The 26,658-nt window shown below is 44.1% G+C and overlaps 1 protein-coding gene across 1 annotated transcript in view; it reads right to left on the reverse strand.

Moving 5' to 3' along the window:
• Window positions 1–19,324, reverse strand: part of GPR160 (G protein-coupled receptor 160) — a 48,486-nt gene extending 29,162 nt beyond the window's left edge. Inside the window, exons 1-2 of the mRNA XM_065942835.1 lie at window positions 19,149–19,324; window positions 18,322–18,448 (exon numbers count right to left, since the gene is read on the reverse strand). The gene's annotated coding sequence lies outside the window, so the exon portion shown is untranslated. The remainder of the gene's footprint in view (window positions 1–18,321; window positions 18,449–19,148) is intronic.
• Window positions 19,325–26,658: the final 7,334 nt, after the last annotated feature.

A 26,658-nucleotide genomic window follows, 5' to 3' on the forward strand; every position in this document is an offset into this window, starting at 1 on the left:
TAATCATCTTAAGAAATGCAGAAAAAATCCTTTGACAAAATTCAACATCCATTCATGATAAAACCTCTCAGCAAAGTAGGAATTGAGGGAAAATTTCCTCAACCTGGTAAAGGCTATCTCTTAAAAAATCCACAGCTATCATCACACTTAATTGTGAAAAACTGACCACCTTTTCCTTAAAAGAGCAAGGCAAGGGGGGAAAAAGGCATAGAGATTAGAAGGGATAAGATAAAACTCTTTGTAGATGATGTTTATCTTCTCCTGCAAGAACTCCAAAATTACAACTCACTGCTGAGCAATCATCGACAGGAGAATGCTCGATCCCACCAAAGAAAAGATACCCCAAGTCCAAGGGCAAAGGAGAAGCCCCAGAAAGATGGTAGGAGGGGCAAAATCATGTTTAGAATCAAACCCCATAACCGCCAAAGATGTTTGGAGGGTTCAAACAACACCTGTGCACACCAGGACCCAGAGACCCCAAGGGACGGAGCCAGACCCTCTGATCAGCAGTGCCTGCTGCAGGGGCAGAAGCTCTGGGTGCAGCTACCTAGGTCACACAGCCTACGGCATATGCCCTCTCTTTTGGAGGAGGTCGCTATTAACCCCACCGTAGAGCCGCCGAGTGCAAGACCCACAGGCTGCAGAATAATTATACCAAAGAAATTCTCGCACTGTTAAGAAAGTTCTAGGACCCACAACAGCTTTCCCAACCTGGGGATCTGGCAAAGGGATTGAGAACTCCCAGAGAATCTGACTTTGGAGGCCAGTGGGATTTGATTACGGAACTTACACAGGACTGGGGAAACAGACTCTTGGAGGACACAAACAAAATCTTGTGCACACCAATCCAGGAGAAAGGAGCAGGGACCCCACAAGAGACTGACCCAGACTTGCCTGTGAGTGTCCAAGAGTCTCCGGCAGAGGCATGGGTCAGCTGTGGCCTGTGGCAGGGTCAGGGGCACTGAGTGGGGCAGTTCGTGCACAGGATCTTTTCAAGGAGGCCACCATCATCTTCATTACCTCCACCATAGTTTGGTCTCAGATCAAGCAACAGGGAGGGAACACAGCCCTGCCCATCAACAGAAAATTGGATTAAAGATTTACAGAGCATGGCTGCACTCATCAGAACAAGACCCAGTTTCCCTGAGTCAGTTTCTCCCATCAGGAAGCTTCCATAAGCCTCTTATCCTTCTCCATCACAGGGCAGACAGAATGAAAAACACAATCACAGAGGACTAATCAAACTGATTGCATGGATCACAGCCTTGTTGCACTCAATGAAACTATTAGTCATCCCGATTAGGGTCACCCAAGATGAATGGGTCATGGTGGAGAGTTCTGACAAAACACGGTCCACTGGAGAACGGAATGGCAAACCACTTCAGTATTCTTGCCTTGAGAACCCCATGAACAGTATGAAAAGGCAAAAAGATAGGACACTGATAGATGAACTCCCCAGGTCGGTAGGTGCCCAATATGCTACTGGAGAAGAGTGGAGAAATTAACTACAGAAAGAATGAAGAGACGGAGCCAAAGTGAAAACAACGCCCAGCTGTGGATGTGACTGATGATGGAAGTAACGTCTGATGCTATAAAGAGCAATATTGCATTGGAACCTGGAATGTTAGGTCTATGAATCAAAGTAAATTAGAAGAGGTCAAGCAGGAGATGGCAAGAGTGAACACTGACATTTTAGCAATCAGTGAACTAAAAGGGACTTATGGGCAAATTTAATTCAGATGACCATTATATCTACTACTGTGGGCAAGAATCCCTTAGAAAAAATGAGTAGCCCTCATAGTTTACAAGAGAGTCCAAAATGCAGTTCAGTTCAGTTTAGTCGCTCAGTCACGTCCGACTCTTTGCGACCCCATAAACCACAGCATGCCAGGCCTATCACCAATTCCTGGTGTCCACCCAAACCCATGTCCATTGAGTAGGTGATGCCATCCAACCATCTCATCCTCTGTCGTCCCCTTCTCCTGTCCTCAATCTTTCCCAGCATCAGGGTCTTTTCCAATGAGGCAGCTCTTCTCATCAGGTGGCCAAAGTATTGGAGTTTCAGCTTCAACATCAGGCCCTCCAATGAACACCCAGGACTGATCTCATTTAGGATGGACTGGTTGGATCTCCTTGCAGTCCAAGGGACTCTCAAGAGTCTTCTCCAACACCACAGCTCAAAAGCATCAATTCTTCAGTGCTCAGTTTTCTTTATAGTCCAACTTTCACATCCACACATGACTACTGGAAAAACTATAGCCTTAACTAGACAGACCTTTGTTGACAAAGAAATGTCTCTTTTTTAAAAAATTTATTTAATTGGAGGCTAATTAATTTACAATATTGTATTGGTTTTGCCATACATTAACATGAATCCACCACGGGTGTACATGTGTTCCCCATCCTGAACCCCCTCCCACCTCCCTCTGCTTTTTAATATTCTGTCTAGGTTGGTCATAACTTTCCTTCCAAGGAGTAAGCATCTTTTAATTTCATGGCTGCAATCACCATCTACAGTGATTTTGGAGCCCAGAAAAATAAAGTCAGCCACTGTGGCCACTGTTTCCCCATCTATTTGCCATGAAGTGATGGGACCAGATGCCATGATCTTAGTTTTCTGAATGTTGAGCTTTAAGCCAACTTTTTCACTCTCCTCTTTCACTTTCATCAAGAGGCTCTTTAGTTCCTCTTCACTTTCTGCCACAAGGGTGGTGGTGTCATCTGCATATCTGAGGTTATTGATAATGCAGTACTTGGGTTCAATCATAAAAACAACAAAATGATCTCTGTTCATTTCCAAGGCAAGTCATTCAATATCACAGTAATCCAAGTCTATGCCCCAAGCAGTAATGCTGAAGAAGTTGAACAGTTCAAAGAAGACCTACAAGACCTTCTAGAACTAACACCCAAAATAGATGTCCTTTTCATCATAGGGGACTGGAATGCAAAAGAAGGAAGTCAGGAGATACATGGAGTAACAGGCAAATGTGGCCTTATAGTACAAAATGAAGCAGGGCAAAGGCTAACAGAGGTTTGCCAAGAGAACACACTGGTCACAGCAAACACCCTCTTCCAACAACACAAGAGAAGACTCTACACATGGACATCACCAGATGGTCAATATCAAAATCAGATTGATTATATTCTTTGCAGCCAAAGATGGAGAAGCTCTATACAGTCAGCAAAACCAAGACCAGAAGCTGACTGTGGCTCAGATCATGAACTCCTTATTGCCAAATTCAGACTTAAATTGAAGAAAACAGGGAAAAGCACAAAACTATTCAGGTATGACCTAAAACAAATCCCTTACGATTGTATAGTAGAAGTGACAAATAGATTCAAGAGATGAGATCTGTTAGAGTGCCTGAAGAACTATGGACAGAGGTTCATGACGTTCTACAGGAGGCAGTGATCAAGACCACCCCAAGAAAGAGAAATGCAAAAAGGCAAAATGGTTGTCTGAGGATGCCTTACAAGTAGATGAGAAAACAAAAGAAGCTAAAGACAAAGGAGAAAAGGAAAGATATACCCATTTGAATGCAGAGTTCCAAAGAACAGCAAGAAAGCCTTCCTCAGTGGTCAATACAAAGAAATAGAGGAAAACAATAGAATGGGAAAGACTACAGAACTCTTCAAGAAAATTACAGATACCAAGGGAACATTTCATGCAAAAATGGGCACAATAAAGGACAGAAATGGTTTGGACCTAACAGAAGCAGAAGATATTAAGAAGAGGTGGCAAGAATACACAGGAGAACCGTACAAAAAAGATCTTCATGATTCAAATAACCATGATGGTGTGATCACTCACCTAGAGCCAGACTTCCTGGAATTCGAAGTCAGGTGGGCCTTAGGGAGCATCACTATGAACAAAGCTAGTGGAGGTGATGGAATTCCAGTTGAGCTATTTCAAATCCTAAATGGTGATGCTGTGAAAGTGCTACACTCAATATGCCAGCAAATTTGGAAAACGCAGCACTGGCCACAGGATTGGAAAAGGTCAGTTTTCATTCCAATCCTACAGAAGGGCAATGCCAAAGAATGTTCAAACTACTGCACGACTGCACTCATTTCACACACTAGCAAAGTAATGCTCAAAATTCTCCAAGCCAGGCTTCAACAGTATGTGAACTGTGAGCTGCCATATTTAGAAGCTAGATTTAGAATCAGCAGAGGAACCAGAGATCATATTACCAACATCCACTGGATCATATAAAAAGCAACAGAATTCCAGAAAAACATCTACTTCTATTGATTTACAAGGACATACCAAGGCAATTTAATGGAGGAAAGCCTTTTCAATAGATGGTTCTATATCAAATGTATATCAAATGCATAACTGTATGAAAAAGAAGGAGCTCAATCACACCATACTCAATAATTAATTTGGGACTGATCATAGGCTTAAACATAAAAGCTAAGATTCTAAAGCCTCTAGAAGGAAAACAAAAAAGAAAATCTTTGCAACCTTGGGGGTAGGTAGAGAATTGTTAAGCAAACACAAAAGCAACAACCATAGAAGAAAAAATTAAGAAGAAAACTCATTAAAGTTAAAACCTTTATATAAGAAAATGAAAAAGCAAGAGACACACTGGGGGAAAACATTCACTACACAAATATCTAACAAAGGACGTGTGCTCAGACTACCAGGCTGTCTACCTACCTACCTATCAATAATGCCTAAAAATCAATAATAAAAAGACAAACTACTCAAAACAAAAACGTGGCAAAACACTTGAAAAGACAGTTCAAAAGGAAAATGAACAAACATGGTCAACAGCATGTGAAAAGATGCTCTGCATCATTAGTCATCAGGAGAAAGATAATTAAAAGCATGTAGTCATACAATTTCACATCCGTCAAGATGGCTAAAATAAGACGAATATCAAATATTAGAAAAGACACAGGAGTATTAAATGGTACAACCCCTTGGAAAAGTCTGACATTTAAATACACATTTGGTGTGAAAATACCAAATGCTAGTGAGTTACGTGGAGCAACAGGAACTCTCACTGCTGGTGGAAATACGGTACAGCCACTTAAGACAGTTTAGCTTGGCAGTTTGTTACAAAATTAAACAGATCCAGCAGTTGCCCTCCATGGTATTTGCAAAAAGGAGTGTAAAACTTTTGTCCACACAAAAGCCTACACATAAATTGTTACAGCAGCTCTAGTCATAATTGCCAAAAGTTGGAAGAAACCAAGCTATCCCTCAGAACGTAGATAAACTTATGACTCAGCATTAAAAAAAAAAAAAAGCAAGCTATAAAGCCATAAAAAGACATGGAGGAAGCTTAAAAATGCATTTACTAGGTGAAAGAAGCCAATCTGAAAAAATTATATACTGTATGATCTCAACTATATGACATTCTGGAAAAGGCAAAACCATGGAGATGGTAAAAAGATGAGTAGGTGCCAAGGGTTAGAGCGGAGGAAGGGATGAACAGGTGGAGCACAAAGTATTTCCAGTATTACTCTGTATGATACTATAATGGTGGATACATGTCATTATACACCTGTTCAAACCCATAGAATGTGCAATACCAAGAGAGAACTGTGATGTAAACTATGAACTTTGGGTGATTATGATGTGTCAATGCAGGTTCATTTTGTAACAAATGTACCACGGGCTGGAGATGCTGATAATAAGGCAATGCATACAAGGAGACAGGAAATATATGGGATATGTCTCTGGGAAACTGTACATTTGCTCAATTTTGTTATGAATTTAAAATTGTTCTAGAAGATAAAGTCTATTTAAAAAAAGAAAAAAGGGCTTGCACATAGTTAGGAAATATTTCCTAGATATGTAATTAAAAGTGCAAGCCATAAAAGAAAAGAAATTGTTGTCTTAGACTTTATCAAAATTGAAAACTTTTCTCTTTAAAAGGTATCATTAAGAAAATAAAAAGTCATAGATTTACAGAAAATATCTGCATGTCATGTAACTATGATACAACCTTTGCCTCTAGAATTTAAAAAAATTGCATATTTTTATTCAAAGATATTTGAATATTTTAAAGAGTATAAAAAAGTTTTGAAACTCTATATGATGATGACAACCCAATTAAAAAATGGGCAAAAGATTTAACTAGATATTTCACCAAAGCAGATACACAAATGACTAATAATAAAGGTAAAGAATCTGCCTACAATGCAGGAGACCTGGGTTCAATCCCTGGGTTGAAGATCCCCTGGAGAAGGTAATGGCTACTCACTCCAGTATTCTTGCCTGGGAAATCCCATAGACAGAGAAGCCTGGCAGGCTACAGTCCATGGGGTTGCAAAGAGTTGGACACAACTAAGCATCTAACACTTTCACCTTCTTTAAAAAAAAAAAAATAAGCACATGGAAAGGTGCTAATCATCATTAGTCACTGTTGTTGTTCAGACCCTAAGTCGTATCCAACTCTTTGAGACCCCATGGACTGCAGCACACCAGGCTTCTCTGTTCTTCACTATCTCCCAGAGGTTGGTCCAATTCATGTCCATTGAGTTGGTGATGCCATCCAACCATCTCATCCTTTGTCGTCCCCTTCTCCTGCCCTCAATCTTTCCCAGCATCATGATCTTTTCCAATGAGTCAGCTCTTCTCATCACATGACCAAAGTATCGGAGCTTCAGCAGAAGTCCTTCCAATGAATATTCAGGGTTGATCTCCTTTAAGATCAAGTGGTTTGATTTCCCTGCTATCTAAGGGACCCTCAAGAGTTTTCTCCAGCACCACAATTTGGAAGCATCAATTCTTTAGCACTCAGCATTCTTTATGGTCCAACTTTTACATCCAAACATGACTATTGGAAAAACCATAGCTTTGACTAAATGGACCTGGGTCAGCAAAGTGATGTCTTTTTTTTAATACGCTGTCTAGATTTTTTCCTTAGTCATTAGGGAAATGTAAATTTAAACTTTAATAAGGGAATTCCCTGATGGTCCAGTGGTTAGGACTCTGAGCTTCCACTGTAGGGGGCAGGGGTTCAATCTCTGGTTGGGGAACTAATCCTGCAAGCAAGCTGAATGGTGTAGCCAAATAACCATAAACTGTAATAAGATACCCTCATATATCCATGAGAATGGCTATGATAAAAAAAACTAACAATATCGAGTGTTGGCAAGAATATGGAGAAATCAAAACCATCATACATTGTTGGTGTGACTCTAACGTTGTAGAGTCACTTTTGGAAAACAGTTTACTTTACAAGTTAAACATAAACTTAGCACAGAATCTAGTAATTACACTCCTAAGAATCTATCCAGGAGAAATAAAAATGTAGACTCCCATACATCTTACATGAATGTTCACAGAAACATTATTTACAATAGCCAAAAACCAGAAACAATTTAAATGTTCATCAACTAGTGAAGAAATAAAATGTGGTACATCCATAAAACTGAATACTATTCAATGATACAAAGGAAGAAGCTACTGATAAGTGAAAGTGAATGTCGCTCAGTCGTGTCCGACTCTTTGGGACCCCACGGACTATACAGTCCATGGAATTCTCCAGCCAGAATACTGGAGTGGGTAGCCTTTCCCTTTTCCAGGGGATCTTCCCAATCCAGAGATCAAACTCAGGTCTCCCGCACTGCAGGCAGATTCTTTACGAGATGAGCCACAAGGGAAGCCCAAGAATACTGGAGTGGGTAGCCTATCCCTTCTCCAGAAGATCTTCCCGACCCAGGAATCGAACCAGGGTCTCCTGCATTGCAGGCGGATTCTTTACTGACTGAACTAAAATTGATGAACTTCAAAAATATTATGCTAAGTGAAAGAAAAAAGACACCAAAAACATACATATACTAGGATTCTATTTATAGGAAACACCCAGAAAAGGCAAGAGACAGAAAGCAGATCAATGGCTGCCTGGGTTTAGGAGTAGGGACTAAGTCAGTATGAGCGAACTTTGGTGGTGACAGTGTACAAGTCTATAACAATCAAAGGACCGTACACTTAACGATGGCTGGATTTCATGGTGTGCAAATCGCACCTCAATAAAACTGTGCTTTTTAAAAAGGACTTGTAAAACAAAGTTCATAGCAGTTTTCTTCATTTAAACCCCAAACTGAAAACAACCTAAATGGCCTTCCAATAAGAATAGATAAATTAATGGTGGTAGACTCGATGGACATGAGTTTGAGTAAACTCTGGGAGTTGGTGATGGACAGGGAGGTCTGGCGTGCTGCGATTCATGGGGTCGCAAAGAGTCAGACACGACTGAGTGACTGAACTGAACTGAATCAAGCAGTGGAATACAAGCTATTATAATAGCTATTATAAATAACAAACTACTGAAACATACAATATGCATGAATCTCACAAGTATTATGTTGACAAAAGACATCACTTTGGTTTTCCTATTGTATACTGTATTCCATTCATAAAAGTCTATTTGCTGTAGACAAACTCTGAATCAAGCACACTTATGTCCAGAAGATATGGTATGTGTGTGTCTACCTGGAAATCATGACAAGTAGTGAATATAAATGAGTGGCTAATGATTTAATATTCAGTTTAAAAATGTTTTAATTATGTCGAATGATAGACACATATATTTAACATGTATATGTTATTTAATATTTAACATAATCAAACTCATTCTTTGCATATTTATTCACTGACCTACTCCAAACATATTTATAAACGGCCAAAAATATATTCCTGGCATCCAAGTTCAAATTGTGCCTCAATCACAAAAACCATGTTGATATTTCACTTTTTCGTCATGATAGGATCTGAGTGTACCTTTCAGCACACAGTTTAACATGAATTTCCCGGTGCGCTCCTGGGAAGAAAAGTGTCAGGTGACCCAACAGTCCCAGATTCATGAAGCAAAAACAAGTTTGGTACCAGTCAGGTCCAGCAGGTCCAGGACCAGTAAGTGAGGCTATCACGTCAGGCCTCCACTAACTTACTTCACGTCCTGCTGCTCCACTGGAAGGCAAGTGAAAACATGCAGACACACACCCTGAAGGAAGCTGCTGCCTACTTGGCGGCAGATATTACAACTCAGAACTCTGGCTAGGAGGAAGAAACCATCATAGGTAGTCACCCATCTTTCAGGTAACTCCCATCTCTCTCCCCAAACCTCCAGAAGTCCCACTTAGAACCTGCTCTGAGTGGGGCCTTGATGCGCATGACGACAAACAAGGCATGCCTGCTGCTCCCCAGAGACTGTGCCTACAGACCACTGTCCAGTGCCTGGGAGGGTATCTGTCAGGGTCTTTCCTACACTCCTGCTGCCTTTTAAAGACTGTTTAGAAGGTCTGTGCCTTTTGATCCAGGATCTCCACTCCAGGAATTCAGCACAAGGAAATAAACAGAGCTGAAGGAAGTAATAAGCATAGCCTGAGCAGCTCACTTCGGCATACTTACAGTAGCCTACAGAACACTCCTGCCCCAAACGGATCGGAACAATTCAGATGCCTCATAAGAGTTCAGTCGCTCAGTCATGTCCAATTCTTTGTGACCCCGTGGACTGCAGGACGCCAGGCTTCTCTGTCCTTTACCATCTCCTGGAGTTTGCTCCAACCCATGTTCATAGAGTCGGTGATGCCATCCAATCATCTCATCATCTGTCATCCCCTTTTCCTCCTGTTCCTCACAATAGAGAAGTAGTCATAATTCATTTGACTTAATTCATATTCAAATGAATTATGACAGCGCTAAGATGGACTACTATTTCTAGCCATGAAAGATGAGCTCTTCAGAAAGATTAGAGAACCAGACAATGCTGACGACAGTGTTAGATGACAGAAGGTAAAAGCTGTATGTACCACGGTTTCTCACATGGAGACACTGTGAGATGCTCCATGCCGCTCAGACACTCAGCTGGTCCCTAGCACCGGTGTCACTGACGGGAGCGAGCTGTTGTGATCAGACAGCCTTGACGGCAGGGGACGGGAGGATGCCCAGCAGTGGTACACACAGAATTATTCCAATACTGGGCAAACAGGAAAAACACGAACATACACAGATCAGAGCTAATTAACGCCAGGCAACCTGTGATTGGTAAGGTCATGGCCTTGTAGACCAACACTTCTCAAGCATGAATGTGGACGATGTGAAATGTGTGGATGAAATGTGGGTTATATGGATGTGGATTAGGGTTCACTATGTCTGGGGTGGGGCTGAGGTTCTGTACTTCTAACAAGCTCCCAATGCGGCTGGTCCACAGGCCACACAGGGACAAGCTAGCCTGCACTTCCTGGAGGGACAGATCCGAGCTAGGCTTGCAGGAACTAGCTGAGTATATGGGTGTGAGTTTACTTTTTTGGAATCTTCTAAGCTTGCTAGGTTTTCCACAATGAAAATTCATTGCTTTTGTAATCAGAAAGAAAACCTTTTACTATTCAAAACCTTTGACTCACACCACTAACAATAAAGGCTGGGAAGGGTGTGGAAAAAAGAAAACCCTCCTAGGCTGTCGTTAAGAATGTAAATTGGCACAGCCATTATGGAAAACAGCATGGAGTGACCTGAAAAAAACTAAAAACAGAGCTACCACAGGATCCAGCCATCCCACTCCTGGACAAAACTTTAATTCAAACACTGGTGGCTCGGTGGTAAAGAATCTACCCACCAACGCAGGAGACGAGGCTTTTAATCCCTGATCCAGGAAGATCCTTCATGCTGTGCTAAGCCTGTACGCCACGACCATTCAGCCTGGGCCCTGCAGCCAGGAGTCACAACTAACGAAGCCCACACACCCACGAGCCTGTGCTCCGCAACCAGAGAAGCCGCCACAAGGAGAAGCCCTCACACCAGAACCAGAGAAAGGCTCCCGCTCGCCACAGCTAGAGAAAAGCCCACGCGGCAGTGAAGACCCGGCGCAGCCAAAACTAAATAATTAAAAAAAGATACATGCACCCCAGTGTTCAGAGGGGCACTGTTTACAACAGCCAAGACACGGAAGCAACCTAAATGTCCAACAAGTGAATGGACAAAGATGTGGTCTACATATAAAATGGAGTATTACTCAGTCATAAAAAGAATAAAATAATGCCATTTGCAGCAACACGGATGGATCTAGAGATTATATTAAATTAAATAAGTCAGACAAAAACAAATACCATATGGTATCACTTATGTATGGAAGCTAAAATATGACACAAATGAACTTATCTAAGAAGCAGAAACAGACTCACTGGCAAGGGGAAGGAGAGGAGGGGAGCAATGGATTCAAAGTTTAGAATTAGCAGGTGCAAACTAGTATATACGGGATGTATAAACAAGGTTCTACTCCATAACACAAGGAACTACACCCAACACCCTATAATAAACCATAATGGAAAAGAATAAAAGAAATTATATATATATAACTGAATCACTGTGTTGTATCTGAATCTGACACAACATTATAAATTATATGTCAGCAAAATAAAAAAGAAAACCTTCGACTTACTAATCATGCTTGTAAAAATCCATCCCAGGTAATTCCCCGACGGTCCAGTGGTTAGGACTCTGCATATCCACTGCAAGGGGCCCAGGTTCAATCCCTGGTGTGGGAACTGAGATCCCACAAGCAAAAAAAAAAGAAAGAAAGAAATCCGTCCCAAATAACAGGAAGTGAAACTGAAGGGTAAAAATGCTGTTTCTACTCACAATACTGCTGACACCAAATATGTGGGCTTTTGCACGCCAAGCAGTTCTGACACTAACTACCCAGCATGAGGACAGAGCTCACTCCTGTGGACTGAGGGCTCAGTCCCATAAGACTGCTCTCCTCTTCAGATGGCAGCTCAAAGTCCCTGGTTCTCACCTGTACCTTCTACCAAGTGCTTATAAATCAGCGGTTCCCATGACCCCCTCCTCTGGCTCGATAATCTGCTTCAGTGGCTCACAGAATTTAGGGAAACACTTTACTTACAATTACTGGTTGACTATAAATGATACAACTCAGGAACAGCCAAAGCGAAGAGACGCACAGGGCAAGGTATGGGGAAGCGGCACCAAGCTTCCCTGCCCACTCTGGACACATGATCCTCCCAACACCTTGATGGGTTCGCCAACTCAGGAGTTCTCCAAACCCCTTTGCTTAGGGGTTTTATGGAGATTCCATTACACATGCACGACTGATTAAATCACTGGCCATGGGTGACTGAATGCAATTCTCCAGCACCTCTTCCCTTCTGGGGGTGGGGAACAGGGGCTGAAAATTCCAACCCTGTAATCACATGCTCGGTTCCTCCAGCAACTAGCCCCAGATCAACCCCCAGTCTCAGCAATCAGCTCATTACATAAACTCAGGTGTGGTAGAAAGGGGCTTATAAAGACTAACAAAAGATGCTTCTCTCCTCAAGAGCCCAGGAGCCACAGAGGTAGAACAACTATATTTACTTCTTAGAGCACAGAATCAAAGGTTTACATACATTCAATTTAGAATGATTCGCAACATTAAAAAATGAGCACTTAGCTCTCTAATATTAAGAGAATGGCTTAAAAAGGCTAAAATAGCATGCTGTTATTATAGATAATAGGAAAGACATGGAAAGAATGCTGTAACAAATATTAGTCTTGGTGTGACAGCTCTTAAAATGCTAACATAAAATGAATGTTTATAAAGTGTTACAATTTATTAAAGTTATTTTAAAAAACAAAGGCAAGGGGCTTCCCTGGTGGTCCAGTGGCTAGGACTCTGCACTCCCAATGAAGGGGGCCCGGCGGTTTGATCCCCGATCAGGGAGCTAGGTCCCACAAGCTGCAACTAAGGCCCAGGGCAGTCAAATAAATTTTTAAAGAAAAGAAAAACAAACAAAGGCAAAACAAAACTGGAAGGAAATATGTCAAAATGATAATGTCTTTGGGTCCTTGGATAGCTGGGTCACAGAGGATTTTGTTCCCTTCAAAAACTTTTCAGAATAAAGCTGAATGGAGGAAAGGGTACCAACTGGGGTGGGTGGGGGGAGATGGCAGGGGCTGGGGGGGGGACCCCTTTCAGAACATGAGAAGGGAGCAGCTCTGTGGCCACCAGCTGGGGTGGGGAGGGCGGTGGAGGTGCAGGCCCTTCAGTAGCCCCTGAACAACTGGTTGGGGGCGGAGGAGCGGAAAGGCAATGGTTTCATGAAGGTCTAGACCCCGGCAGGAGAAGAAAGCCCGTCCTCCTCCCCCCTGAGCCCGCCGGCACTTCCAAGAATGGGTCTGGGCAGGAGCTGTTGACAGGGAGACCTTTGCCTCCTCTGCTTGCAGGGGACTCTGAAGGGACTGGCTACCTTCCTGGACACAAAGGATGTTTTCAGCTCCCCGGGAACACTTCAGTTCTCCACCTCTCCCTTCCCGACCCCAGGATGTCATCACTCCCTAGGATTCCTTAAGTGCACAAAGAATATGAATTCGGTGACCTTCTCTGATAAAGTAAAACTTTAGCCCAGTCCTCTGTTCCCATCTCTGACCTAAACCTCAGTTCCCTCATGTATGTCTCCTGAGAGCAAAAGGTAACAGAAACAAATGCAAACAAATAACCCCATACCACTGGTCAAAGATCAAATTAGATAGCCCTTTTAAAACTACAAAATGCTCTGTAAATACAGATTAACAGCATCTCTTTCTCCACCTTAAAAGTAAACCTGCCGGGGTGCTTGGTCTTTTGATTTCACCACAAAACGGCAAGTCAGAGAGAGTACTTCACTGGGCCTGGGTCAAGATTTCATCACATTTCTGTCAGTTCCTTGAAAAACATTCCCCTGAGTGCGCTTCCCCAGCTGACAGACGAGGTACTGGACAGAACTCAGGTGTCTGTGAGCCCTGCCCAGCCTGCTCCTCCTCAGTGAGGGGGGACCCAGGGGACTCCTCTCCTTTCTGGAATCGGAGTGCATTTAATTCCCAAACAACAGGGCTTTGGCCCTGGGTCCTGGTCCTGTTCTCATCATCAGTTCCAAGGCTGCTGCTCCACTCCACCAAAGCCCTGTTGACATCTGTCACGGAGAACGTTTCCCAAGGCCACAAGGCAGGCCAGGGTCCCTCTGGAAACAGGGAGGTCAGAGCTGGAACTCGTTCCCACCCTGCGGCCTGCCTTCTAAAATTCTGGGGGGAAAATCCCCCATGTAAAGGTAAAAGCAAAGAAGACGGGGCTCCAATGGCAACAACAGTCAACCTCACCCTCGCAGCCCCATGAGATGGGCATTATGAGTACTAACATTTTACACAGAGGAAGGCTGAAGGGCGGAGTGGTTAAAAAAAACAGAACAGGTCAAGGTCACACAGGGAGGTGGTGGGAGACGCACAAAGACATCAGCGACCTGGCAGGAGTACACACCCGGGGCGCTGGCCAGGGAGTAGAAATCACCTTTCTGAGGACACACCCACGCACCTGAATCCCAGAGCTCTCCAGAAAGGATGTGATCAACCCACTGGCCTCTAACCAGCTTCTTTCAACCACACAAGGCAGCAGCCCCCCGTCCCATGTTTCTTCTCACACTGGGGCATGCACACACCTAGGCTGACAGCTCTAGCGACAAAGGTCTCAAAACAAACATCATCTGCCGTTTCTTCAAAAACAACTCCAAAGGAAAAAAACAAAACCACTCCACAAGGTTCCATCTACATTTCCTCTTTAAGGCACGTTTCCGCCTCACCCACCACACCCCCATCCACACACGCACACCTTCCCACAGCCACACACAGTGAGTTCAGGTGAAGGAAACCAAGATATAAATGAAACTCCAAATGTAGACAGAGGGGAGAATACCCGTCCCTTGACCCTACAGGCCACCCTTGGGCGCCTCAGTTCCTCCTGCCTGCGGAGTCAGATCTGGCACCAGCTGGAGAGGGGTGGGCACAGCATGGGGAAGTGAGTACCTTCTGGGGCCCCTCAGAGCAGCCACAAAGAGCCAGCGCACAAGCTCAGAGTGCGGATGCCAAAGTCAGGCTGCTTAAAGAGGGAGGGCTTCTTCGTGGCCCACCTCCGCAGAGTGCCCAAGACCCATCTTCCCACCCACAAAGAGCCAGTGGTTTGGGATTTTGGAGGTATTTCTCTTTTCCGCGGCAGCCTGCCCTCATATGTTCTCCATTTCTATTGTACTGTGGGGTAGTAAGCTATTCTGTGTAAATGAGTAACAGAGACAGGATGTGAGGAAAGTGATGACATCCCTTGGATTTTCCGTCACAGAATTGCTGCAGACTAAACACAAGAGTCTTCACTCTCTCCAAGGAATATGCTCTTTCCCTTTTCTTGGGGCAAGAGCCTTTGTTACTCCGTGTGGAGTAGACGCACACGTAGGAAGACCTCTTACGGTAAGAACAGTGGGGCAAGTGCCATGGTCCCCTGCCTCAAGGATGGGGCCACTGTAAGGAGTGGTGGAGACGAGGGGCAACTGGGGTACGCCACCTAATCCAGAAGGCTGCCCCACTACCGCCTCTGGGAGTTTTGGGGGCAGAATACTTGAAATCTCTCAATTGTCGATGTTAGCTCAGCTTCATTTTTTTCTCCCCCAAACTCTGCGCTGGACTGACAAAACATCTCAATTGGCACATGCCCCCAGTTTAACCAGTATGGCACACAAAAAAACAGCTTGCCTAAGGCTGGATGGGAGGGAACTCTGGGGGAGAATGGATATATGTACATGTAAGGCTGAGTCACTTGGCGCACCTGAAACTATCACAACACTGTTAATGGGCTATCCTCCAACGTAAAACAGAAAGTTAAAAAAAAAGATAGCTTGCCTAAACTAATCAACCAACTTTCTAGAGATGGAAGCTTTGCTGTTTGCTAGAGTGTGGACCAGCACAGAGGCTGGAAATAACGTAATCTCTAAGATCCAGCCGATCAAAGTTTGAATCCTGGCTCTCAGCTGCCAGATCTCAAGTGAACTACTAACCCCTCTTAGCTACAATTTCATCTGCAAAATGGGTTGAAAATATCCAATTAAAGAGCTTTGTGAGAATTAAAAACACATGTGTGAAGACGACTTGAACTCCTAACGAATAATAAATTTCCTTCCCCCATATCGCCAAAGAAACTATCTGGCAAGCCATCCCTTTAGGTTTTCAACGTTCTCATCTGTTAAAAATGAAAATAATCCTCCAGCACGGCTGCTCCTCCTTACAGAATGGGATGAAGTGATGGAGAGGAGAGGAGAGTGCTTACAAATTAGAAGATGATTACTGACTAGACTGCCAACACCCTTCTCTCTCATTTCCAGTCCAATAAAGTGGTGTGTAATTTGCTTTCCAGTGTGTTTATACCCTTTTATAACACTAGCAAGGAGAAGATGGTGTCACATTTGTGGTAATTCCTTAAAATGGCTATTAGCAATCAGCTCTCCAGAACCCAAACCCACCATCCTCTCACCAAGGAGAGCAGTTAGGTCACTCCCTGGTCACAGGGAGTGGCGAGTTTCTCTTCTCTCTCCCTGCTCTTGTTTTAGAGAATTGAGGTAGAAAATAAAAACTACTTAACAGTTGCATAGTTCTTTTATTTACACAAAGAAAATCAAATCACAAGCTAAGCAATTCCACTTAGGGACCATCATGAATTCACTCCGATATTTTCCAACAGTAAGGGGATTTCATTTTCTCATGTACTACAAGGAAACTAGGAGGTGCTCTGGCATTTCCTCAACAGAACCTGACTTAAAGCATCTTTACAACTTTCATCCTAGTGAATCTATATGGGCAAGGCCTATGCTGAGGGATTCATCTAACACTCGAAGTTTCAGCTATCACAGATTTAACTTACTTGACCTTTTTCTCTTAAAAGAAAGGAGGCATTAAAATCAGTTCCACAGAAGCTACTGAGAAATGTGGGTTTATCTTTGAGGACTATGCCTCCCTTTCCTCCACTTTAATAGCTCCCTTGTACTTTTCCAAATTACTAATCAGGCATGACAGAATGAGTAGGAATTATAGGAGAAATCCAGCGGGGGTAAAAATAAGCAAGTTGGATGAATGTATTGATATGACTTCCCACGTCCCTCCTCTTGAAAACAGGCTTCTTGGAAAAGAAAGTGCAGAAATTTTAGAAAGCAGTTTCTTGCTAAGTATTTACACTTCACGATACCTGAAGCAAACAAGGTGAGAACAGGAAGAAAGGATATACACACACCTACAGGATCTCTTTCAGGTAACAGGCAGATCTCCACTCACTCTTGTTTTCATAATGTTGACTTTCTATTGAGGTATCTAGTGCTTCCAGAAGTGTACACAAACCCTAAGTGTGCATGATTTTATTCACGACTCTGAGCTCTATTTTTTTTGTTGTTGTTGAGCATAACTTGGAAAGGATTTGGGCAGTTCAGAAAAACTGCTAACACATTTTGCACAACCTGTCCGTTTGGAGGCAGCTCAACCCCCAGGCTTGCTAATACTCTTTGTATTAAAAAAAAAAAAGGCTGACCCAGCATCCACCTGCATCAGCTTGATCCTCTCAGCTTTGTCAGACTCAGCAAACAGGGTAGGCGTCACAGCAAAATAAAGCGGCACCCCCCAGAGGAAGAAAAAGACTTGTTGAGTGAAGAGACAGCCTTTACACCAAGTTAACAGTGAACACTTGTGGAAGGCTTTGAATCTAGAATCACCAGTGTTACCCTCCAAATCTGTCTTACACACACACACATACACACACACACACAAAGTAACAGGTGGTGTTACTTTTCAAGGAAAATGCCATGAAAAAGTAGAGTCAGCAGTACAAGGCAGTCCCTACCCCGATACCCTTCATCCAGCTTCAACTATTAACAATTCATGTCCAGCCTCCATCTTGCTCCCCTTCACTTCTCCACTGGCAGCCCTCCCCCAAACTGGATTATTTTGCAGCAAATCCTGAACCTGTATTTCAAATTTAGAATGTATTTCTAACAGCAAGGGTTTTTTTAGAAACTGCAATCGGTATACCATTACCTAAAGCAACTAAACAAAACTAATATTCTTCATACTATAAAATAATGAGCACAAATTTCCCCTACTGGCACAATTAAACTTTTTTCCATCAAATAAGCACCCATCAAGGTTTACACCTCTCACTGCCCTCTTGTCTTTTAAATAGCTTTTAAACCACAGGTTCCCCTGGCCCAACGATTCTCACAGCTGGGAGGCTGCTCCTCACCTGCAATTCCCAATAATTCAATTCTAGTGATACCACAAGGACAGCCCAGTCTTAGAGGCTGTCATGGAAAAAAAAAGAAAAAGAAAAATGAATATGTTAATTAGTAGTTTTGTCATTGAAGAAGCTTAAGAATAATCTGAAAAGCACACGTGAAATGATGTGAATTTATGCCATTAGCAATTCTGAGGTGCAAACACTCATTCCTAAGTCCTTTGCAATTCTAGTCTCTCTGGGTTTGTCTCTGGGGTTTGAGCAACACTCTTCCCCCCAACCCCGCCCTTACCTGAGTCATTTGCACAGCAAAGCAGTAATGGGGTGAACCCAGCGTGTTTCCTCCCGGCTGGACCTTCCTCCGCCGGCCACGTCCCCGCGGCCGCCTCCGGAATGCAGTGGGCGGGCCCTGCTGCCACCTGCCCAGGTGAGAAACGGGGCTTCACTGAGACTGCAAATTCCGGAGGGTTATTGAGAGAATTTTGAGCCATCTATGACCGTCACGGATGAACCAACCAGAACACCACGGTCTCTGGGAACAAACAGCCTGAAAAGTCCTCGGGCTTAACCCCAGTGTCCGGGGCTCGCGGGGTACCGTCCCCAACGCCCGGGGGCCAGGAGACTGGACGCCCAAGGAAGTCCGCCCCACCGAACACACGAGCAGGTGCGTGCGCGACTATACGCCCACCTGTGTGTGCCAGGAAGGAAAGTCACACTACTGCTAAAACATCCATGTTTCATAATGTTTAAGTTTTCTCCTCGGCGAAGGGGGTGCGGAGCGTCTGGGTGTGAGTATACGACCAACCCAGACCACCGGTTCCATGCCCGCACCCCAGTCCCGGAGCCCCAAACCCGGGACCGACCCCAGGCGCGAAGACCACGACCACCCCTCAGCCGGACGGGTCAGGCTCGGGCGTCCTCGGCTTTCAGTTCAGGGCCCCCATCCTCTCCAAGGACTAGACAAGCCCAGCCTCTGAATCCCGGGGAAAGAAATTCCTCTCCCTCCCCGAAGCGCAGAGCGCCGCCGGGGAAGCAGGGAGCGACGCGGTGCCGCCGGCGCCCCGGAGTCCCCGGTGGGGAAGCGGCGGCGAGACGCCGGCGCCGATTCCCGCAACTCACCCGATGCGCGGCGACTCCCGGCTCGCGCTCCCGCGTCCGAGGCGCTGGCGCCGGACCAGACCCGCGACGAGGTCGCAGTCCGGACACCTGCCGCGCCCGGCCCCAGGTGACCAGGGACAGGTGGGGGCAGCGAGCGCCGACCGCCGTACCCGCAACAAGCCCGCGCTCGCTCCGCGCGCCGCCACCAGGAAGTGCGAACGCAGCCCTCGAGCGCGCACGCCCCGTCGCGACCCCGGCGGGAGACCGGCCGGAGAGCGCCGCCTGCGGGCGGGGCGGCGAGAGGCGTGCGAGGCCAGCCACCTCGACCCGCGGGAGAGGGGCTGGGGTCGGCGCTGGCACGGGGCACGCCCCAAGCGTGTGCGGTGGAAGATGAGACCCCCTTTTGAGTGCCGGGCCTTCAGACCCCCTACCCCTGCCCAAGGAGCTCCCATGTCCTCAGCAGGATGGGGACGCGGCCACTATCAGTTTCCTCCAGGTGAGGGTATGCACAGGGTGACAGAACTTCATGCAAACAAACGGATGTGAATCCACATTTTAAAATAAAACTGCAAATTGCATATTTGCAAGTAGTACCTTTTTATTGCATTACCCTTTTCTCTGTCAACATTACTAATTTGTTATATTTATTCAACAAAGTATTTGTTGGGTACCCATGACTTGCCAATCCTTTAAACAGAATGGGAATTTAATATAATTAAATTATATTAAATTATATAATATATATGATATAATATGAAAATCCTATCCTTTAAAATACAGGATAGGAATGCCCTGGCTATCCAGTGCTTAGGACTCTGTGCTTCCACAGAGAAGCACAGGTTGGATCTCTGGTGAGAGAACAAAGTGTCACATGCAGCCAGTAAGAGCAAAAAAGAGAGAAAGAAAGAAAACCACAATTTTCTCCTCATGCTTTTCCTGAAGAGCCTTGAACAAGGGGAGTGGCCTGGGCCTTTCTTAACCTCCCAGACTTTACTGGTCTTACAAGGAACTTAGCAACCGCCTGCCCAAAGGTGCAGGTAAGAACTGAACTGTGACAGAAGTAAGTGTGGGCTCCTGGGGGCTCTGAGGAGCAGCTTGACCCAAACTGGGGAGGTAAGAGGCGAATTTCTGGAGAAGGGGAGAGGTGTGCTGAGTCCTGAAGGACTACAGGGTTCACCAGAATTGAAGTACTTCAGCCAACGTTCCACCCTGAGCAAACTCAGAAGCCAAAAGCTGGCCAGAGAGGGCATGTTCTGATAGAGGAATAGCAAATGGGTCAGGATAGCTGAGAAGAAGAGGATGTGAACTGAGTTAGAGCAGGGGTGTGGGGGCCAGATCATGCTCCTATCAAACATACCAGGCTCCATCTATGGAGTGTATAGCATAAAACAGGAACTGGACATGCATCACTTCAAACTACATGATATAGGGTTATTGCTGCTAAGTCGCTTCAGTCGCGTCCGACTCTGTGTGACCCCATAGACGGCAGCCCACCAGGCTCCCCCGTCCCTGGGATTCTCCAGGCAAGAACACTGGAGTGGGTTGCCATTTCCTTCTCCAATCCATGAAAGTGAAAAATGAAAGTGAAGTCGCTCAGTCGTGTCTGACTCTTAGCGACCCCATGGACTGCAGCCCAACAGGTTCCTCCATCCATGGGATTTTCCAGGCAAGAGTACTGGAGTGGGGTGCCATTGCCTTCTCCGATAGGGTTATTACTCCCCTTTAAAGGGGACAAAAACAAGATCTAGGATGGTGAGGTGTCTTGCTAGTGGCACAGCTGGGAGAAGGTGACCCTCAGGAGCTAGCCTGCATTCCTAATGATTCTTTCCAGGTTAATCCAAGAGGCTGAATTATCTTCAAACGTTCTCAGCATCCTAAAGTATTCCCAGATGCCCACTGCTGTCTCCCCATTCCAAAGCCTGTATCAACAACTGCCCTCAGATCCCCTCCTGTCGAGAACAGATTCCAGAGCATGTGGCTGTGCACACCGGACTCTTTCCCAAAGGAAACTGGGTTTCAGGGACCAGCGGAGGGACTGGGGCAGAGCCCTTTCCTGTTCCCTAACAGCCATTCTCTGCTTCTTCCATAATAATAGAATTGAAGCTGAGCCCAGAGATGCTTAGGACAAAGGCTACATTTCCCTTCCTCCCTTGCGGCAAAATACACCAACAGTGGTGCCAAGGGCCCCTATTATTCACTCAACCCAGCAGAACTTCTGAGGCAGCAGTTTCTCCCCCAATATCTGTCAGTTTTGTTTTTTTTTATGGGGCAGACACTGCTTACTGCCTTCTCAATACCCATTCCCCCCTTTTTCCTTTCTAAGAGAACTCAGATTTTGTTCCAGAAGGCAACGTGCGGAGCTGAAATGCCCACCTTCCCAGAAGCCCTTGCAGGGCAGCCACACGACTCGATTCTTGTCAGTGAGGTGGAGAGGGAAGGTATCTAGAGATTCCTGAGAAGGATTTTGCTTTCCTGAAGTGGACACCACCACTTTTTTCCTTCTGTTTCATTCTGGCTGTGAGGTTGCTGTGAGCTTGGAAGGTGAGCAACCGTCTTACGACCACAGGACAACACACAAGGCAAAAGGAGGAGCTGCACCTCCTGCAGACTGCCAAGTGCCAGGCTTATTTCGTGAGAAAAATCATCCCTTTCCTTTTTTAAAGCACTCTTGGTCTGTTGCAAGCCATTGAATGCAATCCTAATGGATATACTATTCTTTTCAAAGAAAAGTCTCAGAAATCAGTCTAGTCAACCCTACCTGAAACAGTGTGATAGCAGAAAGAGGGTGGGATTTGGCATGAGACAAATCTATGAATTTCATCTCTTCCATTTAGTTAGCTAATGACCTTTGGCAATTTTGTAAAATTAGATTACTTACTGTAAAATTAGAAATTGTCTTAAGAATACAAAGCACAGTGCTTCCTGGCACGTGGTGAGTGATTAATAAATGATCAGTTTAGAGCCTCCACTAAGTGGATGCCTGGCCAATATGTAGATTCAGAATCACGTATCCACTTACTATTCAGAATCCACGTATCCACTATTGTCACTCCTTAGACAAATCTTTTGTCTATTCAGATCTTAGATGCTTGTAATAGCAAAGTCAGTCTTAAAGTTTCAGTAAAAACCAGCCCTTGCCTAGCATCTTGCTTCCTCATTTCCTAGAAAATATACACTCTACCAAAATTTTTTAAAAGGAAAAGAAGCACAGACTTTGTAGTGACCAACCATGAATTATTGGTATACTAATTTAGCAAGTACACCTGTATATTTCTGTTTAGCTCTCTCTCTTTTTTAAAATAAGAACATCTAATTTCAATGCTTCTAGGTTTGTATTTTTAATTACCAAACAAGATGTTTTAATAGTCCAAAAACATACTTTTGTTGAAACTGCAACATATTCTTCTATGCTGAAGTTGAATAATATTAAAAATTAGTATTGTTCACTTTGGCTTTTAATTTTAAAAATACATTCTTTCCATCACTACAGAAGTTTCTAAGTTAACAAAAAAAGAGGTACCATAATTTATTTAACCTGTATTGACTATGCCAAAGCCTCTGACTGTGTGGATCACAATAAACTGTGGAAAATTCTGAAAGAGATGGGCATACCAGACCACCTGACCTGCCTCTTGAAAAACCTGTCTGCAGCTCAGGAAGCAACAGTTAGAACTGGACATGGAACAACAAACTGGTTCCAAATAGGAAAAGGAATATGTCAAACCTGTATATTGTCACTCTGCTTATTTAACTTATATGCAGAGTACATCATGAGAAATGCTGGGCTGGAGGAAGCAGAAGCTGGAATCAAGATTGCCAGGAGAAACATCAGTAACCTCAGATATGCAGATGACACCACCCTTATGGCAGAAAGTGAAGAACTAAAGGGCCTCTTGATGAAAGTGAAAGAGGAGAGTGAAAAAGTTGGCTTAAAGCTCAACATTCAGAAAACTAAGATCACGGCATCCGGTCCTATCACTTCATGGCAAATAGATGGGGAAACAGTGAAAACAGTGGCTGACTTTATTTTTCTGGGCTCCAAAATCACTGCAGATGGTGATTGCAGCCATGAAATTAAAAGACACTTACTCCTTGGAAGGAAAGTTATGACCAACCTAGACAGAATATTAAAAAGCAGAGACATTACTTTGCCAACAAAGGTCCATCTAGTCAAGGCTAAGGTTTTTCCAGTGGTCATGTATGGATGTGAGAGTTGGACTATAAAGAAAGCTGAGCGCCGAAAAATTGCTGCTTTTGAACTATGGTGTTGGAGAAGACTCTTGAGAGTCTTGGACTGCAAGGAGATCCAATCAGTCCATCCTAAAGGAGATCAGCTCTGAGTGTTCATTGGAAGGACTGATGTTGAAGCTGAAACTCCAATACTTTGGCCACCTGATGCGAAGAGCTGACTCATTTGAAAAGACCCTGATACTGGGAAAGATTGAGGGCAGGAGGAGAAGGGGATGACAGAGGATGAGATGGTCAGATGGCATCACCAACTCAATGGACATGGGTTTGGGTAAACTCCGGGAGTTGGTGATGAACAGGGAGGCCTGGTGTGCTGCAGTTCATGGGGTCACAAAGAGTCGGACACGACTGAACGACTGAACTGAACTGAACTATTAATGGACATTTAGGTTATCTCTAGTTTATCTCACAAACAACATTGCCTTGAACATCTTTGTCCCTACACTTTTGCCCATTTGTGTAGTCTGACCACATCTCCCCACTTTACTACTTCCTTTCCAGGTGCAAGCCACCATCCATCTCTTGATTGGATTATTGGAATAGCCTCCTGAATGGCTCCCTGTTTTTGTCCTTGTCCTTTTTGTCCTCCAGCAACCCAGCAGCTGGAACAATCTTCTTTTTTTTTTTTTTTTGGCCATGCTGCAGAGTTTTCAGGACCTTATTTCCTCCATCAGGGATCAAACCCTGGCTCTCAGCAGTGAAAGCACAGAGTCTTAACCACCGGATCACCGAGGAATTACCTGGACTAGTTATTTTAGAATGTAGGTCAGATAATGTCTGTCTCTGGTGAAAACTTTCCAGTGGCTTTCCTCTCATTCAAAATCCTTACAATAGTCTGCAGAGCTCCATGGGGGCCCCCTTTGCCATTACCTCTCTGTATCATCTCCTTCCACACTCCCCTCTCTGCTCCAACCAGCGCACAAGGTTCTCTGGTGGTTCATTTGAATATGCCAGGTAGACATCTGCTTCAGGGTCTTTACACTTGCTATCTCTCTTTGGAACTCTTGGAACGCTCTTCTTCCAAATAACACATGACTTAATCTTTCACTTTTTTCAGGTCTTAACCTAGTTTTGTTTTTAATGGTTAACACATGGGGAGGTTAACATGGGCCAGCCATCTCGTTTTAAGCATTTTGCATGTATTACTTCATTTAATCATTACCACCACCCTAAATCTTATGATCTCCATTATATAGATGAGGAACCTGAGGCACAGAGAGATGGAAGAATTTGCCCAAGACACACAGGTTGTAAAGAAGAGAACCAGGATTTGAGTACTCAGAGCCACTATACTTTGTCATACTAGTGGTAAATGGAGACCCTCTCAGGAACTGCTAACATCCTTTCTACCCAATAACTTTGGTCAAGATCTGAAGAGCCACATTTCTTCATCTTCATGGGTTTTGAAGGTTGCATTTATTTTCATGCTTGTATAGATGGCCTTGTCCAAGCTTTTTATCATTGTTGATTTCTCTCATTCATTTCAGCAGATTTCCTGGAGAAGCTCAGCATGTACACAGTGTACTTCAACTTCACCAGAAATGTTTAGTAGCATTGTTTTCAAGAAAACCACAAAGTAGCTATTGACTCCCTTACCCTGTTCAGCTGCTAAGTCATGTCTGACCCTTTGCCATTCCATGGACTGCAGGACACCAGGCTTCCCTATCCTCCACTATCTCCCAGAGTTTGCAAGTTGATGTCAATATAAGTGAAACAGATTAGCTGTGAGCTCATCATTGTTGAAGTGGGATGATGGATACATGAGGGTTATTAGATTATTCCGTCTACTGTGATATATGACTGAAATTAATTTACCCTAAGAATTTTTCCTTTTAAAATATTATAAATTTTCTTCTGGTCAGAACCCACATATAGGAGGTAAGCAGACAAGATAGTATACAATGAAGGAAACAATGCAGAACTGTCAATTTGGCTGAGAAGATAGCCTAAGATCATGACAAGCAGTCGCTTCAGCACTTGAAAGTTTCCTATTTATGTTTTTTATAGGAAAGCTTTGGTACAAAGTCCAAATTCAGTAGCTAGTGCCTTGGGCCAACAGAAGCTGACCTTATCAGTAACAGGGTTTTCAACAGCTGCTGTTTTCCCATGAAAGTTTGCACACATTGCTTCTGAAACCAGAACACCAAGTATAAAGCACTGATGAATTGGAAAGTGTTTTTTTATTGTATTGATATTTTTCCTGCAGCAACATTCAGCCCCAGAATAATACAGGGGTGCTCCCTCTGAAGTTAGACTTTCCAGTTTCAAATCCTGGCAGACTGAGAGTTATTTAAGTTTTTAATGCCTTGGTAGTTTTTAAGATACATCTGTAAAATGGTGATAATAAGGCATATCTCAAAGGGATTAAATGAAATAATGTGTGAAATATGCTGTATACCATACCTGCCCAAAGGAAGGACCCAGTAAATGGTAGTTGTTGTTTTTAAAGCAAATTCCTGTTTTCCTTAGTTGTTTAATACTTTACAGATTGTCTAAGTAAATATTCTAGTTCCTATATATAAAACATGAGAAATTAACAATTTTTGTTTAGTTAAATGACTGTCTTTCCCACTAGACTCAGCTCTCTGAGACTGAGTGGGTGGTGGTAGTTTAGTCGCTCAGTCATGTCTGAGTCTTTGCGACCCCATGGACTGTAGCCCATCAGTCTCTGTCCATGGAATTCTCCAGGCAAGAATACTAGAGTGGATTGCCATTTCCTCCTCCAGGGGATCTTCCTGACCCAGGGATCGAACCTGTGTCTCCTGCATCGCCGGTGGATTCTTCACGCACTGAGCTACAGGGAAGCCTCTGAAGATTCACGTATTTATTCACTTTGAATCCTCAGGGTCTAGCATAATGCAGCTTATAATTTTTAAAAGAAGTCACATTGAATATAACAAAATACACTTCCAATTGAAGATCTGAGCATTGTTCTTAAGGTTGTAAAACGTTTAGGACACTGTTCTGTAAGCAATTTATAGCATGAAGTTCATGTGGTTTTTGTCTTTACCTTTCTTGGGGACCTCATTCAACAAATATTTATTAAGTGCTTCCTGAAAGGAAGGGATTGTATGCTGGTGGCCTCATCATGGAATAGGCAGACAGAACTCTTAGGCCCAGAGTTTATTTTTAACAGGGAAGACACCTTTGCATAACTACTTATGTATAATTGAAGGAGAAGCACAGGGGACTGATGGGCGGCACTGAGCCCTTGTCTGGGGGCCACTTAGAAAAGTGAGGTGCAGGGTGAGCGCAGAGCAGGAGTAGCTTAAGCTGAGCAAAG

This window comes from Muntiacus reevesi, chromosome 8 (genome assembly GCF_963930625.1).
Source record: "Muntiacus reevesi chromosome 8, mMunRee1.1, whole genome shotgun sequence".
Taxonomy (NCBI): Eukaryota; Metazoa; Chordata; class Mammalia; order Artiodactyla; family Cervidae; genus Muntiacus; species Muntiacus reevesi.